General features: G+C 30.9%; 1 non-coding gene across 1 annotated transcript; it reads right to left on the reverse strand.

The window, feature by feature from the left end:
- Positions 1-10,020: 10,020 nt before the first annotated feature.
- LOC111758313 (small nucleolar RNA SNORA40) lies at positions 10,021-10,149 on the reverse strand. Its single transcript, XR_002792508.1, has one exon. It is a non-coding gene; the product is annotated as a small nucleolar RNA SNORA40 (small nucleolar RNA).
- Between the last annotated feature and the right edge of the window lie 7,604 nt (positions 10,150-17,753).

Here is a 17,753-nt window from a genome sequence, read left to right on the forward strand (position 1 = left end):
TACTTAAGTAGATACAATTAAGTATTTCCTATGCACAACAAAAAAAGAGTAATCATAAAAATATGAATTAAATTTTACTTTTGAACTTCTGAACAGCTAAGAAACCATAATAAAAAGCATAGACAACTCTCTAAGTGTGAAAACATATTTGCAAAATAAATCTGATTATTTTTTTATTTTTAATATGATGACAAAATAACAATTTTCCCAGTATTATCTTTATTTATTAGTACATGCTTGCTGTACAAAATGATTACATGCACTATGGGAAATTTGTGCTTATACATAATACAACTTAATTTTTATGTTTTATCATTTTCCTTCCCTCCATTCAACATTCTATTTGCAAAAACAAAAACAAAAACTTTGTTTGCATTTTTTATCTTTTTTAAAAAATAATTTTTCACTTTCTTCTCTGCACACATCCCTGCCTGCTCCTTTTGTTACTCTTTCTATTTGAAGGAGTTTTCTCTACTTCCCAATATCTATTTGTTCCTTATTTCCAGTTTATTCCTTATTTATCCTTTGAATTTCTTACACAATAGGAAAAAATGTGATCTTTAATCTGTGTGTCTGATTTATTTCACTTAAAATTATTTTCTAAAGGTGCATCCATTTACTAAAAATAGCTCATGTCTGTCCTTGTTTATGGTACAATAATACTGCATTGTATAGAAAAACATTTTATTTATCCATTCATCCTTTGATGGCATATAAGCTGCTTCCAAGATTTGACTATTATAAATTATGCTGCATCCATCTATCACTGTGGCATGATGCTTTTAACTCTTTAGGATACATTTGTGGAAGGATAACAATGGTCAAATAGAAGCTCTAGCTTTAGTTTTTTGTGAAATCTTGATACCAGTTTCCCTAGCTGTACCAATTTACAGTCACCAACAATGAAGAAGGGTTCCTTTATTGAATCAACTCTTCAATTCATTGATTGTTTGAATTTTTTTCTTAGTCTCCATTGCACTCATTTATGCCCTGATCTTTATAATTTTCTTGCTTGTGTGGTGTTTGGGTTGAATTTGCTCTTCTTTTTCTAGAACCTTACATTTTGATATCAGGTTACTTGAGCTCACTGTTTTTCTGATGTGGGAATTTAATGCCACCGACTTCCCACAGAGGACTGTTGTCATTGCACCCCATTAAGTTACAACATGTGATAATTGAATTATTATTCACTTGTAGAAAATGTATAATTAGTTTTTTTTTTATTTCATCTGTATGTAACAGAAAAACTAATTACTAATAACTGTTACTAGGTGTGATAGAATAACTAATACCCAAATCTTGATTCTATAAAATATTTAAGTACTTAGTACTTTCACTTAAAGAAAGAAAGTTTCCTGAGTGATACAGCCCATTTTAAGGATGGAAGAGGAAAAGTATAAGAACAAACTTTAAATTTTATTTTGGACCAAAAAGAAAAGGCTCAAAGTGTCATGAAGACATGAAAAAGAGTAGATAGCATACAGGAATGATTCTCATTTGGTGAGTCTGTGACACCAAGTGGATGAAGAATTATAAAAATAGATTTCAGACTGCTGAATAAAACAAGAAGCTACTTTCCTACATGCATGTGCACAGACAGACATATTTAAACACACATATTAACTAAGAAAAAATAAACAAATGAGATAGAAGCAAAATGCTAAATTGTAAATAGAAAAGAAATAAAGAATTATGTACTTAGAAATAGCAATGGATTTTAAAGTCAATGAATTAAAGTTGGAAAAAAACAATTGCACTGTTACAAAAATATCTCCCAACTCATTATTTGTTCATTATAATTGGAAAATAGGAACTTTTCAGTGTGGAAAGCAGGTAGTAATTCCCATAGAGTCCTCAAAACTACCATCGTACTTCTTTGAACAATAATATCAGTTACTTCTTATTAAGATATTGTGTAAAAGATAAATCAGTTCACTGATGTTTGAAAATTACATGATTTGAATCCCAGTAGAACTGCAGTAAAAGATTAAAGATATAAAACAAATAACTGACAACTCTCTCAAAATATCAATTACAAAACATATAGAAATAGCATGAGACATTATTATACATAACAAGAGGATAAAGAGACTTGACAATGAGTGCAATTGATAATGCTGGATTGGAACCAAGTATGTGAAAATCAATTGCTTCTATGAACATGAACAAGAGATCTGATTACTGACTTAAGTGTTGTGTAAAACAGTAACTGTTTATAACACACGTATCTTTAAATAAAAACCCATGATTCTATATTGACATGTAAATAAATAGATATATAAGCATAAATAAATAGGGTAGAGGTGATGCGTCTGTAGCATACATAGAAGTCATAAATCTGGAAAGAATAATGCATGATGAACTAATCTGAGACAGTTTGATGATGAGTACAGTGATTGAATAAATAGGAAGGAAACTATTCACTAATGGATACATGCTTTGTTTATAACAATTTATATATGTATCTGTCAATTGTTTGACTATTCCGATTGATTCATTAGATTTAATTAATGTATAATTATAATAACTTAACTATTGGTTTTCTACAGTTTTTCCTCATTGAATAAAATATACATTTAAGATAGTTGTATTTGATGAAATTACATGCATCATTGTTTGCTGATGTGATTTTCTTTAGAATAAATAAAAATTCTGACAGACATGGAGCTTTCAATTTAATGATAATCTGAATCATGCTGATCAGAACAAAAAGGCATTTTGGAAACTCTACATGCTGTGATTAGAACATCATTTTCTTCTCTGCTAAATAAACATGTTTTTACAGATAGATTTCAATCTTAAAATGCTAAAACCGTACATATTTTCTTGTTACATGTTTAAACTCACATTTAGAAAAAAAAACAACAGTACAAAAACATAAAGTAGCATTAAATATTTTTAAAGCTTTGAGGTGTTTATTTACCATTTCACAAATCATGTCATCTCATGATTTTATATCTGCTCAAGAAAATATAGCATAATTGAATGACTATGACATCTTGTGGAAAACTTGTCTTTGGTTCTAGTATTAAGATCTTTTAAGAGTTTTGCAGCCTCCAAAACCTTCTTTAAAATGACCTAAGCATTAAAAGTTAAATTTTTTAATCTTATAAGATATGGTTAACATGTCTATCCAAAAAGGTATTTAGAATGAGGAAACTTCAGGAAATTTTGGATTATTATATACAGGAAACCTGCTTGCAAAGCAGTTGAAAAACAAAATCATGATTCTGTGTTCTACGATGGTTTTTAACTCATTTTCTGCATATATAAATAAATCAAAAGCAGTATGGATAATATAGCCAGGAAATTCAGTTGCATAGAGAAAAATTACATATACTTTAGTTCAAATAATTATATTTTTATTCAAATTTTCTCTTATTTTCTAAATTAATGTCAACATATGCATTTCTTTAATTCTGCATGAAATATGACTACAAACAGTGATTTAGACAAAACTTAGTTTAGTCCTCTGCTTTGGGTCTCATAGACTTCAAATAAGACATTTGGTGATTGTGTGTGTGTGTGTGTGTGTGTGTGTGTGTGTGTGTGTGGTATATGATTGGAGCTCAGTGTTGTCCTCTAAGCTCATCGTGTTGTTGGCAGATTTAATTCTTTGGTTGTATTATCACAGATAGTTGCTCCTTTTTGGCTTCCAGGAGCACTTTCAGTTATCAGAAACAGCCATAAGACTTTCACACAGACATCATAAAACAGTGCAGTTTAAAAGAAGAAAATTTCTTCTCAGGAAAAAAAAAAAAAAAAGTTCCTCTCTTAAGACTGCCAAGTATGTAACTCACGGAGTAGAAATTGACAATGTTAAAAATTTTCCTAGCACAAATCTACTAGATTTTTAATTCCTGAGTAACAAATAATTACTAATATGAAAGCTTAGTTCAAAAATTATTTACTTTCAGTTGCTGCAGGTCATGAGATGGGTACACATAGATGGGCTAATATCCTAAGGGTGAATTCAAGAAGTAAACTTTCGCTGATTTCTGTTCTGAGGCTCATAGTTCGCTTCTGAGTTTACTGATTGTTGGGAAAACTAATTTGTTTGCAGTTGCAAACTTAGGATTCTTACTTTTTAGTTGTCATTTGTGTCTCTCAGCTCCTAGATATGTGTGACAAACACTGCCATAAATACTTTTTCTACAGCATGGTAATTTCCTACTATGAGATCGCATGAGAACTTCTGTGCCCTCAAAGTCTCTCTCATCTCTTTCAAGGGATCTCCTGACTCTTTTAGATCAGGCCTATCCAAGTTAACACTAATTTGTTTAAGAGGAAAGGTCAAATGCTGACAGATCTTACTCAGATTTTTCAAAATCCCACTGCCATAATACAGGGTAACACAATCACACCTATTTATAAAATCCTTTGAGGAATGAGGGTCAATTATGTAGAATATGTACACCAACAAATGTCACTGTAGAGATACGATTACTTGCAAGATAATTAATTGAGGAAGATTTTATTATTAAATAAAATATTTATTATTTCAAAATTATAAGCTTCTAAAGGCAGAAACATAAGTAAACATATATTCTCAAGTTTTGAACAAATAAAAATATTAAGTTATCTTGGCACATGTTTGAGTTTTTTAAAACTTGGTAATTTTCACTATTTTTGCCTCCTAAAATAATAATTAATAGCTATGGACATATATATATATATATATATATATATATATATATATACATATATGAAAAGTACATAAATGTTTGCATTTTGCTACAATGGCATCATGTGTGATTTTTTATATAGATATATAAAAATTGTGATACAAGTATATATTACAATTAATTAAAGCAACAATTCTTATTATTTCACATAAATCAAAGGTATACATGTTTTCATTTAAAGCATACTAGTGAAGCATAGATGATTTATTACCAGATATTCTTAATACTTGAAATTAGGTTTTTAATGTTACTACAATAATGCTATTAAATTATACAGTGAATTATAGAATTTTAAGCAAGAATATCAATTCAAATAATGTACTCTGGACTGTAAATATTAAGCAAAAGGATAGGAAATATGTAGACAGCATTTCAGAACTGCATCGCTGAAGATCATCGTGCTGCACAGTACATTTCAGAAAGCTATGAAAGCACTGCTTCCTTTACTCACCTCCATCACCACCACACAGGCAGCAAGCTTCATTGTATGCATCAATTTAATAACCATATTGTTGCACAAGTGTATTTGATTATTTGTTAATCAATAATATTTAAAGTCTAAGGGAATGTTAAATATATTTATGTGATAATGCATATTTTCTATATGCCTTGAATTATTACACTATCCCCTTATGTTTCAATCAGAATAATATTAATTTAGAAATTTTCAACCATTTCAACCTTGGAAATATTCCTCAAAATACTTCAGTAAGGGTCTACTGGAATATTTCTGGATTTGTGTTTTCATCATTTCCTAATTCATACTCAATTCATGTGAACTTGACAGGTCTTGGTGTCTAACCATGTGTCATCACTCATTCAAGCTCTTAGAGCTTTCTGCCAATTATCGGGTCTTGTGGCAGGTATACATAACTATCCAACACAGTTTTCCCTCCAATTTCCATCCACATACTTAATCAAACACCGTATTTTCTTAGGGAGTCTACTGATGGCACTAAAATCTTGGCTGTGGTGGCTGAACTGTGTCCTGGTTGCATTCGTCTGAAGCCACTCGAAAACATTCATAACTCTGGATTAGGATTTTTAGAAGGGAAATCCGGGATCACTAGATACCTGAGAAGGTCACGGGTGGTAAAAAGTGTTGAAACAGTAAATGTTAGAAACATTTATCCATTTTGTTTTGAGGAGATGTTCATCACCATACATGCAGGATAACCTAGTGAGGTGTGTTTTCTTGTCCTCATGGGGGTATAAATTACAGTGCCATTGAAGGAGCACCAAGAAAGGAGCCAGGCATAACCAAATCAGCTGTGAGAAGGAAAAATTAGAAAATTCTTATTTCTTTAAGAGAAAAAAGACCCAGAAAAGAAAAAAAAAAAGCAAAAGGAACAAACAACAGTAATAAACCCAAAACAATAAATTTAGGTTTACAAAACAAGATGATAGGAATTTGACAGTGATTGTAATATTGCATTTTGTTACCTTCAAAAGGGTTGCTTAGATTAACAGCTATAGACAAGTAAAATTGATCTAATCATATGGGTACTAACTGTTTTTTTCCAAGAACTAATACAATTAGTAGTCATTTTAGCTATCTCCTATCTATATATACATATTTACGTCTTTTTCCTTTGCCTTCTGTCTTTTCTCCTATCCCCTATCCCCATTACTTTTCCTCTTGGAGGAGTTTCTTACCCTAACACAGATTTATTACAGATTTTGGATGGTATATACTTTTTAAGTTTCTTACACTAGGGAGACAATTCAATATTTACACATGTGAGTTGGATCTATTTCACTTATGAATATGGTCTCAAGTCAATTAACTTACTTGTAAGACTCTCGATGCAATCTTTCTTTATAGCTGAGTAATACTCCATTGTATAAAACCACTACATCTTTTATTTCCATTCCTTGATTGATGGGTACTTAGGTTGCTTCTAAAACTGGCTATTACATATTGTGAGGCAATAAACATGGATGCACATATATCACTGTGATACAATGTTTCCAGTTCTTCTGGAAAATGCCCAGAAGTGGGATAGCTGGGTCAAATAGAATGTCTAATTCTAGCTTTTTGAGGTATCTCCACACTGATTTTCACAGTGGGAGTACCAGGCTACTCTACCACCAGCAGTGGAAAAGAGTTTCTTTTTGCCTTAAAATATTTGTTCAATAACAAATATTTCTTATTCTTGGCCATTTTTTCTGGAGTGAGGTGGCATCTCATCGTCTTTTTAATTTGTATTTCTCTAATGATAAATAATGCTGAACATTTTTTCATGTTTGTCACTTGTATTTCTTCATGTGGAAAGTGTGTATTCATCTCAGATGCATATTTTTGGATAGGGTTCTTTAATTTGGGGGGCCTGATTTTTTTAATTAAGTTCTAGACAGAAGCCATTTATCTGAGGGACAGTTGGCCAAGATATTTTCCCAATTTGTGGGTTTTCCTTTCACTCTGTTGGAGATAACTTTTGACATGCAGAACCTTTTAATAATATGAGATCCCAGTTGTTGATTTCAGGAAGTATTTCCAGTGCAGTTTTATTTATTTTCATGAATTTTCTACCTACCCCTATGTCTTCAAGATTTCTGTCTTGTCTTCCAGCAGAATTTAGTGTTTCTGCTTTAATACTTAGATCTTTGATCCATTTTGACTTTAGTGCATGGTAGTAGGCATGGATCTAATCTACTTCATTGATCTTCAGGTCTGTTTTTATTCCAGTACCATGCTGATTTTATCACAGTATCTTTGCAGTATAATTTGAAGTAAAGGATTGTGATGCACATTTGTTGCAAGTTGCCTTGCATTTGTTGTCAATAATTGCTTTTGCTATCCTAGGTCTCTTCTGGTTTCAGATGAATTTTAGGAATGATTTCTCTAAATCTGTGAGGTATGCAAATGGTATTTTGATTGGAATTGCATTAAGTCTGTATAATAATATGGAAGAATGGCCATTTTCTGTATATCAGATTCTTTTCCCATGTTTGGAAAATTTGCTGATATTATTTCTGTAAATAATCTTTGTATGTCATTTTTGTTTTTTCCTGCTTTTTCATTGACAACTATCAGTCTTACATTTTTTCCTCAATGGATCATCTTGCAACTGTCGAATTAAAGGTTCCTTGTTATTTTTAAGAGGTCTTTTCTTTCTTGATCATAAGCTTCCATCCTGTCTTCAAGGTCTGGGAGTCTAACTTCAGCTGCATTCAAGCAATTTTGTCTGCTTTAAAAAGCATTTTTTATTTCCTGAATATCTCTTTGAATCTGTTTCATGAATTCTAATCCTGTCTAATATTGTTCATTCAAGATTTTCATCATTTTTTCAACATATGTATTATTTCTACCCATTTTCTGTTTTGTTTAGTCTTTCTTTAAATAAAATTTTAGGAAAACATTTCCATCATTTTTTATGTTCCTCTATTTTTTTTATTCTAGATCTTTAGATACACTCAGCCTTTTTTTCATAATGTTTGCCATTTCTTTTTTTACTCGAGAGATTATTTCTGATCTGATTTTCTCTATACCTTTTGGAGCTGTTTCTTTACTTCAGTCCCTATCATTTCAGAAAGTTCGGTTGTATGATATCCAGTGTCTTCCATCTCAATGTCTCTTGGGTTTGTTTTCAGTATCCTGGAGGACTGAGACTGCATCTTGATTGTTCTTTTGTTTTGTCATTTTTCTCTGGGCCCTGTGTGGCTAGCTGGGCACCCTTCCAATGGATTGAACTGGAACTCTGTGCTGGGTAGAATCAATCCTCTGTTATCCACATGACTTGCCACGATGCACCCCAGAACTATGGCACCAGAGTCTTGCACACTGTGACCTGTGAGCCTGAATGGGTGTGTTCCCCTGTGATACTGCACTGGGTTGCTCTGTGACACTTGGCTGTGCAGAGTTTAGATCTTCCACACAGCTAGCAGGGACACACCCCTGGAGTGTATCACCAAGGCCTAGAACCTGGCTGTGTGAAGCTCAAAACCTCAAGGACCCATGTGGCTAGCACGGACGCACACCCGGAGCGAGGTGATTCCAGGACCTTGCATCTGGCAGGGAGGAGATCAGAGCCTCTAGCCCACAGGGCAGCCCAGAGAAAGCCCCCGGCATATTATAAATATAAAATATATGAAAACTGACAATAAAAGTCTAGAAATATTGTAAACACTAATTTGTAGAGAACTGTAAGCTTCTTTTTTTTTTTTTTTTTTTTTACTTCTCTAAATCATTTAGTTAAATTATGATTTGAGGAAATTTCTTGATTTTAGTGACTATAAAAAGTTCTACTTACTTAATAATCTGAAATTTAGTCCGTTTTTCTCTTCTATTTTTATATGTGTGCTATATCCATAACAATTACTTCATTCGATACACTTTCAGAGAAAAATTAAAATATTTTATTTTTAGTAGTAACACAGGACAGCTATTAGATTGTCTTAAATCTACATTCTTCTGAGATATTTCTCTTTTAAAGTAAAAATATAATATTATTTATGACTTTTATGTTGTTCCTTATATTTACTCCTATTTTGCTGGGAATGTTAGGATTCGTATTACTATTATACAATGATCTCAAATTCAGTCCCACTGAATGAAGAGAAGTTTGGAATAAATAGGAATACATATATTTTAGATACCAAATTTTCTCAATTTTATTTTATTTACCACTTCTGCTTTCAATGTTGGCAGGCCTTGATTGCTGTTTCTTTACAGTAATAAAATATCCAAAATAAAATTTTACTGAAATTGATCAGTCTTATTATATTTTTCCTAAAGGTTTAGAAGATATATAACATATAGAATTTTATTGCTTTCCTTACTTTTTATTATATAAATATGATTGCACTCTTTCATTTCACAATATCCTCAGATGTGAAATAATTTTTTAGTGATTATATTTCCAATCTATTGTGAAACACAAAGCAGCCATGGGGCTGGGAGATAGAAGCCTCAGGCTTGAAGTTGCTTTTGTAATAGAAATATATGGGGAGAGAGACAAGTATTAAGAATTCCTGAAATAAATATTGTCCCTTCCACCAACAGATTAGATAGGGGGGCATTATATTTTTATGAAGAAGAGGATGGTACTGTCATCTCATCTTTGCACTTACCAAGAGCTATCCTTGGAATTATTTTTTAAATTGAGGTACTAATACTACTTGCAATTTTTCTGAGTATCCTTAAGCATCATAATGATACTATGTTACACATTAGTTTGGTCTCTTTTTTATACCTTTAATTTGTATTTGGTTTCAATAATTTTTGTTTTTGTTTTGTTTCCTGAGGTAGAATCTTACTACACAGTCCAAGCTTAATTCCTCTTGGCTCTGTCTTGGAGTTTCAGGATCACAGACTTTTACCACTGCATTTAGCTGTATTTTTCATATATATCTCAAAACTCATATGAACAATGAGTTCTGGGCTGCAAAAGAGGATTTTTTTTTTTTCACCAGTAAATTGAAATTTTAGTCTACAAATTAAGACCAAAAAGACACAAGTGCCAAGATTGATCTCTTTTTGTATTTGGAATCTTATCCTGAAGATAACAATTGACTACCGGTGTTTGTCCTGTACAGCCTAAACAGATGGCAAACCATTCACCACTGATGTTCAGGAGAAATTATACAGCAAACATAGGACACTAAGTGCTTTGGAAAACTTTATAAAGAAAGAAAAAGGAAAGGCTCATAACCTTATGGCTGAAACATCAAGAGATAAGCATCTTAAAACCAGGGTCACAGTGTTAAACAGATATATGAAAAGCAATGTTACCTGTTTTGGTTTTGTGGTAAGTTCTGTCTTGAAAGACAGAGTATAAAAATAAGAAGCTAAAAAAATTACAGACATTAAACTCAAAAGGATGCATTTTCGTTATTTCAATATAAATTCTTAAAATATACCAATGAGTAATTACTATGGGTTGTTAAGTTGATGCTATTTCTCCCAAATATCCCACATGCAACTGATTATGAAACTCATTAAAATTTTATTTCAGTTTTTGAAAATATTTTTAAATAATAATAAATTTGAGAATTCCTACATATACATGTTTAGTTATCAGTCTATCATTTTTGTGACAAAAATCTAACTTCTTTCATAAATAAAATTTATTTAAACTATTTTGTCTGTAATTAATAGTTACTATCAATATACAAAGTCACTAGCTTTTAATTTGAACAAAGAGATCTGTTCTATAACTTTCAACATGTGAAAATGTTCTTTTATATCTTTTTTCTACATTTTTTTTCAATAGGAAATTATACAAAGGTCACTACTGTTTGTGGAAAACCATAAAATATTACTACTCTCTATAATAAATCCTACAGAGTGATCACAAGTTAATTGAAATATTTACCCCTTTGACTGCCATGAAATCATCAGTATATAATAAAGAGTACAAAACTGTCTCAGTTGACATATGTGATTGATAAATAGGTTGTAAATTTGTGTGACTGGTAAAATTGCTGGTCAGGGAGGAATAAATAAATTCTAAATAGAAAATTAGATATAGATATTTCTATTTTTCCTATTAATTTATCTTGCTATCATTTAAGCTATATTCAATATTTTTATTAATGAGAAATTAAGCTTCTTACTATTATTTGTTTTCAAATTCCAAATTTTCATTTTAATTTTTGTTTGTTTTTAATTTTGGAAAGAAAATAAATGAGTTTGTGTTTTTTTCATTAAAACATATAATGTAACAACTGGATCTTATTTTCTAACAATATATTTATTAGACATATTTTAAGATATTCAGTAGTATTTTAGGAGGAGACATTAAAAATAACTACAAAATACCATTGTAAAGCTGTGGCTAACAAGACACACAAAAGCTATATATTAAGATACAAATGATAATCATAATTTTAACTGTCGACACCATCAAGTCTCAGGTAGGGGAAAATTAACCTGTTACTTGAAAGAAGGATAAGAATTTCCTAGATAAAAGTCAGAGCAAACTGATTGCTCAAATGAGCAATATTGTCATGTGCCAGGACCTTGAAGTGGGCAGAAACTGGGTTTGAGAAGAAGCTAAAAGGCTGCATAACAGGGCTATGCAAAAATATTTTTCAAAATTATTGAAGAAAAAGATACTTAACAGCACAAATAGCACCCAAAGAAATTCATAACTATCAAACTTGTACTCCAAGAACTTCTCAAGGATACCTCACAGAGAGAAAATGAAGCTAACAATGACAAATCTCTAATAGAATGAGTACACCAGGTAGGCTGAGCAGTGAAGTAGAAGCGGAAGGTAGGGAACTGGCCGCAGGACGATAGGAGTAAGTCAGTATCTACTGGGAATAACTCTCAACCAAATGCCCGCAAGTCTCCAATCAAAAGGCTGGTGGAAAGGTATAAGAAACAAAATCCAATAGTAAGTTATTTAGGAGAAGCACGACTCCTCATAATTTAATTCATAGATTAAAATCAAAGGGCTGAAAAATATTTCATGTAACAGGAACTTGACTAAAAGCATGGGGAGCTATGCAGACAAAGTGGATTACAAACCAAAACTCATCAAAAAGAGTCAAAGAAAGTCAGTACATATTGTTTAAGAGAACAATTCAAAGGGAAGATATAACAATATTTACCATATAAGCACTAAACAATGATGCACTTAAAAATCTAACCAAAAAACCAATTCATAGACCAATCTCGTTAATAAATGCAGATCAAACATCCTTAATAAGTAAAGAGAATGCAATGAATCACCAAAAAGATCGTGTACTATGACCAAGTAAGGTTCATCCAAGTAAAGGGAGAATGGGCAACATATGCAAATCAATAAATGTAATCCATCACATACAAAGCAACTAGAACCAAATTACATGATCATATCAATAGATTCTTTTTGGCAAAATCCAGCAGTCGTTCACTATAAAAAACACTGAAGAAGATAGGAGCAGAATCACCTTAAGTGAGTCTCATAAAAGCCATTTATGACAAACTAACTTACTATCAATATCTTAAATGAGTAAAAGCTGAAAGTTTCACGTCTAATATCAGTAACAAAGGCAAGAATGTGCACTATTACCAATATTGAATCATTAGCAAAAGAAATTAGGCAATGTCTGTGTATGTGTGTGTATTAAAGGAAAATATCTGATTATATTTGTATTTAGATGACATAGTCCTCTAGATAGAAGGCTCTAAAAATCTATCAAAATGCTCTTGGAATTAATAAAAAGTTCAATGATATAGCATGATGCCAAATTGACACATTAAATCAATAGCATTACTATACAACAGCAATGTATTTACTGAGACAGATATTAGGAAAAAATATTTTTAATAGCACCAAAAATTAAATTAAGTATTTAGGAGTCAATCTAACATATGTAAGCTTCTCACTGAAGAGTACATTACTCTGAAATAGTAAATTGAAAAGAACATCAGAAATGTTCCTGAATAGCCAGACCCAATATAGTACCAATGACCATAGTTCTAAAATATATACACAGGTTAAGTGCAAACTCAATCAAAATTCCAGCAGCATTCTTGAAAGAAACCGGAAGAGACTCAGAACAACAAAAGCAATCCAATGTAAAAAGGCCAGAGCAAGAGAAAGAAAAGGGCCAAGGCCACGCTATCCACCTTTAAGACACATAAAGATTACCCATTTCTCAGTAGGACTAGTGGCTGGGCTGTAGATCTTCAACACACGTGCCACTGGGGCCATTCACAAACTATAAGACAAAATATGTTTATTAAGTGAAAATTCACATCAATTGCTCATCAGTTGTTTTTATGTAGGCTTAAGTAATGCATAATGTTTTGTATTAAACTAAAAAATAATTAAACGTAGGACATGCAATAGTAACCCCTTAAAATAATACAAGTTTATGCTTTCATTATTAGCTGGAACAAATGTAAGGTAATTTAAAACAGTCTTTCTTCTTCAAAAATCTCTAGTGATAAAACTAAAAAGAAAAACATGTTTTATACTTGAAAATGGCAACTTTTCACAAATGGAGGAAAATAAATGGAAATAAAGAAAATTCAATATACTACTTCACAGGAAAGTAAGGGGACTTTGGATTTTGCTATAGTTTTTGGACATAGCTATTTCCTGCAGCTCATATTGTGATATTAAAAACATGCAATGCTACCTTTATTCATGTTTTATTTAGGTATTATGATAAATCATGGCATTTAATATTATTTGTACTATAGTGAGAAATTTTATTTTCTCTATTAATATGGTGTCATTTATAGAAGCAGCTAATAATATCTTTTTCCAGATCTCAAATTCAAGTCTGAAAATTGATGGCAAAAGTAGACAATAACCTGAGATTCTTTCCAGGATTTTATTTATAGATGCCAGGGACTTCATTACTCTATATGTTCTTTTTTCCCAATGCAGTTCCTATCAGTTATATTAGTAAATACTAATGCATTCATTACTATAACATTAAATAATAATACTGCTTATGTATTACTGTGCTATATTATTATGATTAGTTTATAAAAATTTTAGTATGTCTATTATGTATTACTATTAGAAATAATTATCCTTTGTATAGTCCTCTAGTTTTGATTATTTGTATATTAATATTTGAAAACATAATTATGTATCACAATTTTATACATAACTATAATTATTTCATCTGCTACTCTCATTGACTATAACTATGAACTTTTGATTCATAGCACATTTAGATTTCTTCAAAGTAGATCTAGGAATTGTGAAATTACTAGTTCAAAGAGTATATATATATATATATATATATATATATATATATTCATAGTTGTTATATACATATATATATATATATTCATAGTTGTTTAATTTTTCCACAGTATTGCAAAGTTATCACATGTAACTGGAGATATACAAATTTTAAACGTCATATTTATTCTTCTGTAAACTTAGATGAATGGATTTTTGCTTAAATATACTTTGATATACTTATAAATATTTCTGAGAAAACTGAACCCAAATGAAATACTTATCCAAATGCCGACTGCATCAGGAGTTTATCTAAAAGGAAATTATAGTCATCACAACTATAGTGAAATATTTTTTTCACTAGAAAAGTCAGCTTTAAAGGAGAAAATATCTTGATTTGAATGATATTCCACTCCCACGAGAATGATGTGATTGAGCTAAGAGGCACAGAGATCAGCGTTAATCCTATTTTAATAAAGTGAGAGGAGTTTACAGCTTCTGAGACTCAAAGAAAAAAGAAGACAAATTGAGAAGATCAGTGAGGCGATTCTACCAAATGAGTTTACTTGAGAATCTTAAAATTAAGCCAGATCAAACTCCTGTAATATTTTCCATTTATTCTGCTAATAACTTAATCTTAAATTTTAAAATATTGTTCAATTATGTAAAACACTGAAATATCAATCAACATTTATTTTCTAATGATATTTGGGCAGTAATATATAAATTATACCTCCATCAAAAGATGATGTGGGAATACAAAGTATATAATAACTGAACATCATTACATATAATTTGTTTTGTAGAAATTAAATGTTGGCAGTGATCAAGTTGCCAAAGTAGAAGTTGAAATCAGAAACAGAAGACCAAAGGGCTTTGAGATAAACAGGAAAGTGTGTAACAGATTAAAATATTTATTCTTAGTGATTAATCAAAAATATTTGCCCTGATATGTCTAGCTACTGGCGATGCTTGTTCCTAAACACATCTTTTCTGACATAGTAACCTCTAAATTTTAAATTGCTATAAAATGTTATAGTATGCCAATGTTGAAATGTATTTTATCTTTTTACCACAATTAATGGCAATAACTAGTTGATAGAAATATAATCATGAAAGACATATATTATTAAAAATTCATTAAAATTACTCATAATGCACAAATTTACAAACACAGATGTGAAGGTATACTTTACATCCTGAATGTGGAACACAAGGCACTCATAGTAAGGATTTTCTTTCAATTTGTAGTTAAATTCATGCTCGTAGTTTAATATAAATTATTTTGTAATATTGTGTAGACTCCTGAAATAATCATGAAGACTTATTCTGAGATATTAATTTTATAATATATTCAAGGGGCATTAAGTATTATGTTAACTGAATTTCAGTTAATAGACACTCATTTATGACCAACTGCCCACGTAGTATTTTAGCACCATACGCCAAAACAGTATTAGAATATTTACTGTTTATTGACTGTAAAAATTATTTTCTAAGCTTGTGAACACAATTGCCTCCTGCTTTAGGGAGTTTAATTTCAATTATCTGAGTGGTTGATCTACCAGAAAATATCTTCAGTCATCCTTGACATTCAAAATATGGTCAAATGTTCTTGAAGGTAATTATATTACCAAATGGTCAAATTGTTATTTAAGAATCAAATTGGTTACAGGTAAAATAAACTTGTATAACACTAGAAAGAAAGTTTATGAGTATATAATCTAAAACCAGACATCCACATTGCTATGACCTGCCATCAAACATGCTTACAACTTATTAAATCAATTACATTCAGGACAGTCACAGTATTGAATAAAATAGAAAATGCAACAAATCAATGCTGAGTTAGCAAATTTATTCAAAATATTTTAACATTAATCTTTTGAATTTTAAGGATCTAGAATTTGAGTTTGGTACACAGATCTTCCTTTTTAGCTTCAATAGTTGAATAGGTTGTCTCGTATGAGAAACCCTAAATATAAACAAACAGCCAGATGGAAGATTGACAATAGGAAATAGGGACTTATAGTTTTAACAGTCACTTTTTACACATTAGTATGTTTTATCACAATGCACATTTTGTAATTCTTAAGAAAAAGTTATTTGTGTTATGTGTGACTATGTGAGATGCAGGTGAGTTGACTTGTCATAGGTAGATAAAATCAGTTCACATTTCCTCATGTGTCTTAGTTGCTTTATAATTTTCCTTGACTAGGATTGCAATTGGCAATAAAATCTTTAGTTCGCCCACGCAACCTCTTATATATACCCCAAAGGAATAATGTTTATCAATATTACTAAAATTTTGTTTCACCCCAGCAGTAGATATTTGTAAGGGGTGTGTGACATTTAGGTTTGAAAGTTTACTTACCATGTTGGGTTTTAATTAGTACATGTTAGCAATACACAGTGTTTGCTCCCCTTGTGTAAAATTGGTAAATGTACATAATGTATCTTCATTCCTGGTTTTTCATCCTATTTATCTCTATTTTCTCCTCCCTCCATCTCTTGATCTCCTTCTCCTTTGAAAAAACTGTAAGTCCCTATTTCCTATTGTCTATCTTCCATCTGGCTGTTTGTTTATATTTTGGGTTTCTCATACGAGACAAATCATGTGATATTAAACTTACGTGTCTGATGTATTTCACATCATGGTTTAATCCTAATTTCAGCACACGTTTTCCAGAACAACTAAACAGGCTAGGACTATGCATTTGCTTGAGGGAGAGCGACTATGGGGAAGGTGGGCAGAGAAAAGGAAACAGAGACAGAAACTGGAGACATACATTTAAAGTCAAGAAATTCTTAGAAAACCTCCAAAGAGGCATTGTTAAAGAATCACATCAAAAACAGTTGTACATGAAAGTGACAGATTGAGAATATTAGTTATGAGTGGTCAAACATGCTCAGAAAATCATCAAATATTAAATTTATATTCTATCTATCCTATTGTTTTTACAATATATATCACTAATTCTCAAATGGCACTGGCTATTTCTATAAGACATTTGTACTCTGAATTATGGAATACTGAAATTGGAATCTTTAGGAGGTATTTGCAAGTGGGACTCAAAACATTCCTCAAACAACAGCAAAACAAGTGCAAGTTTATGGTCATTAGTCAGGTTGTGATTATATATATATATATATATATATATATATATATATATATGCCTTTATTTTTTCCTTACAAACACCTCAAGACATAGTTTTATTTCCACATTAACACTAATAAGCAATTTATAGTAATTTTCATTGAACTCACAAACTAACTATACTTGGTTTCTTTTTTCTTTTCTTCTTTTGATTATGGACATCGAATGCATAACCTAGCATTTGCCAGAGAGATGCTGTGCCACTGAGGTATAATTTCAGTCCTATTGCTACCAATTTAAAAAGGAAAATACTGATTTTTATTTTGCTTAAA

This window comes from Cavia porcellus, unplaced genomic scaffold, assembly GCF_034190915.1.
Source record: "Cavia porcellus strain 051 isolate PalLab524CR breed Dunkin Hartley unplaced genomic scaffold, mCavPor4.1 scaffold_29, whole genome shotgun sequence".
In the NCBI taxonomy this organism is placed as follows: Eukaryota; Metazoa; Chordata; class Mammalia; order Rodentia; family Caviidae; genus Cavia; species Cavia porcellus.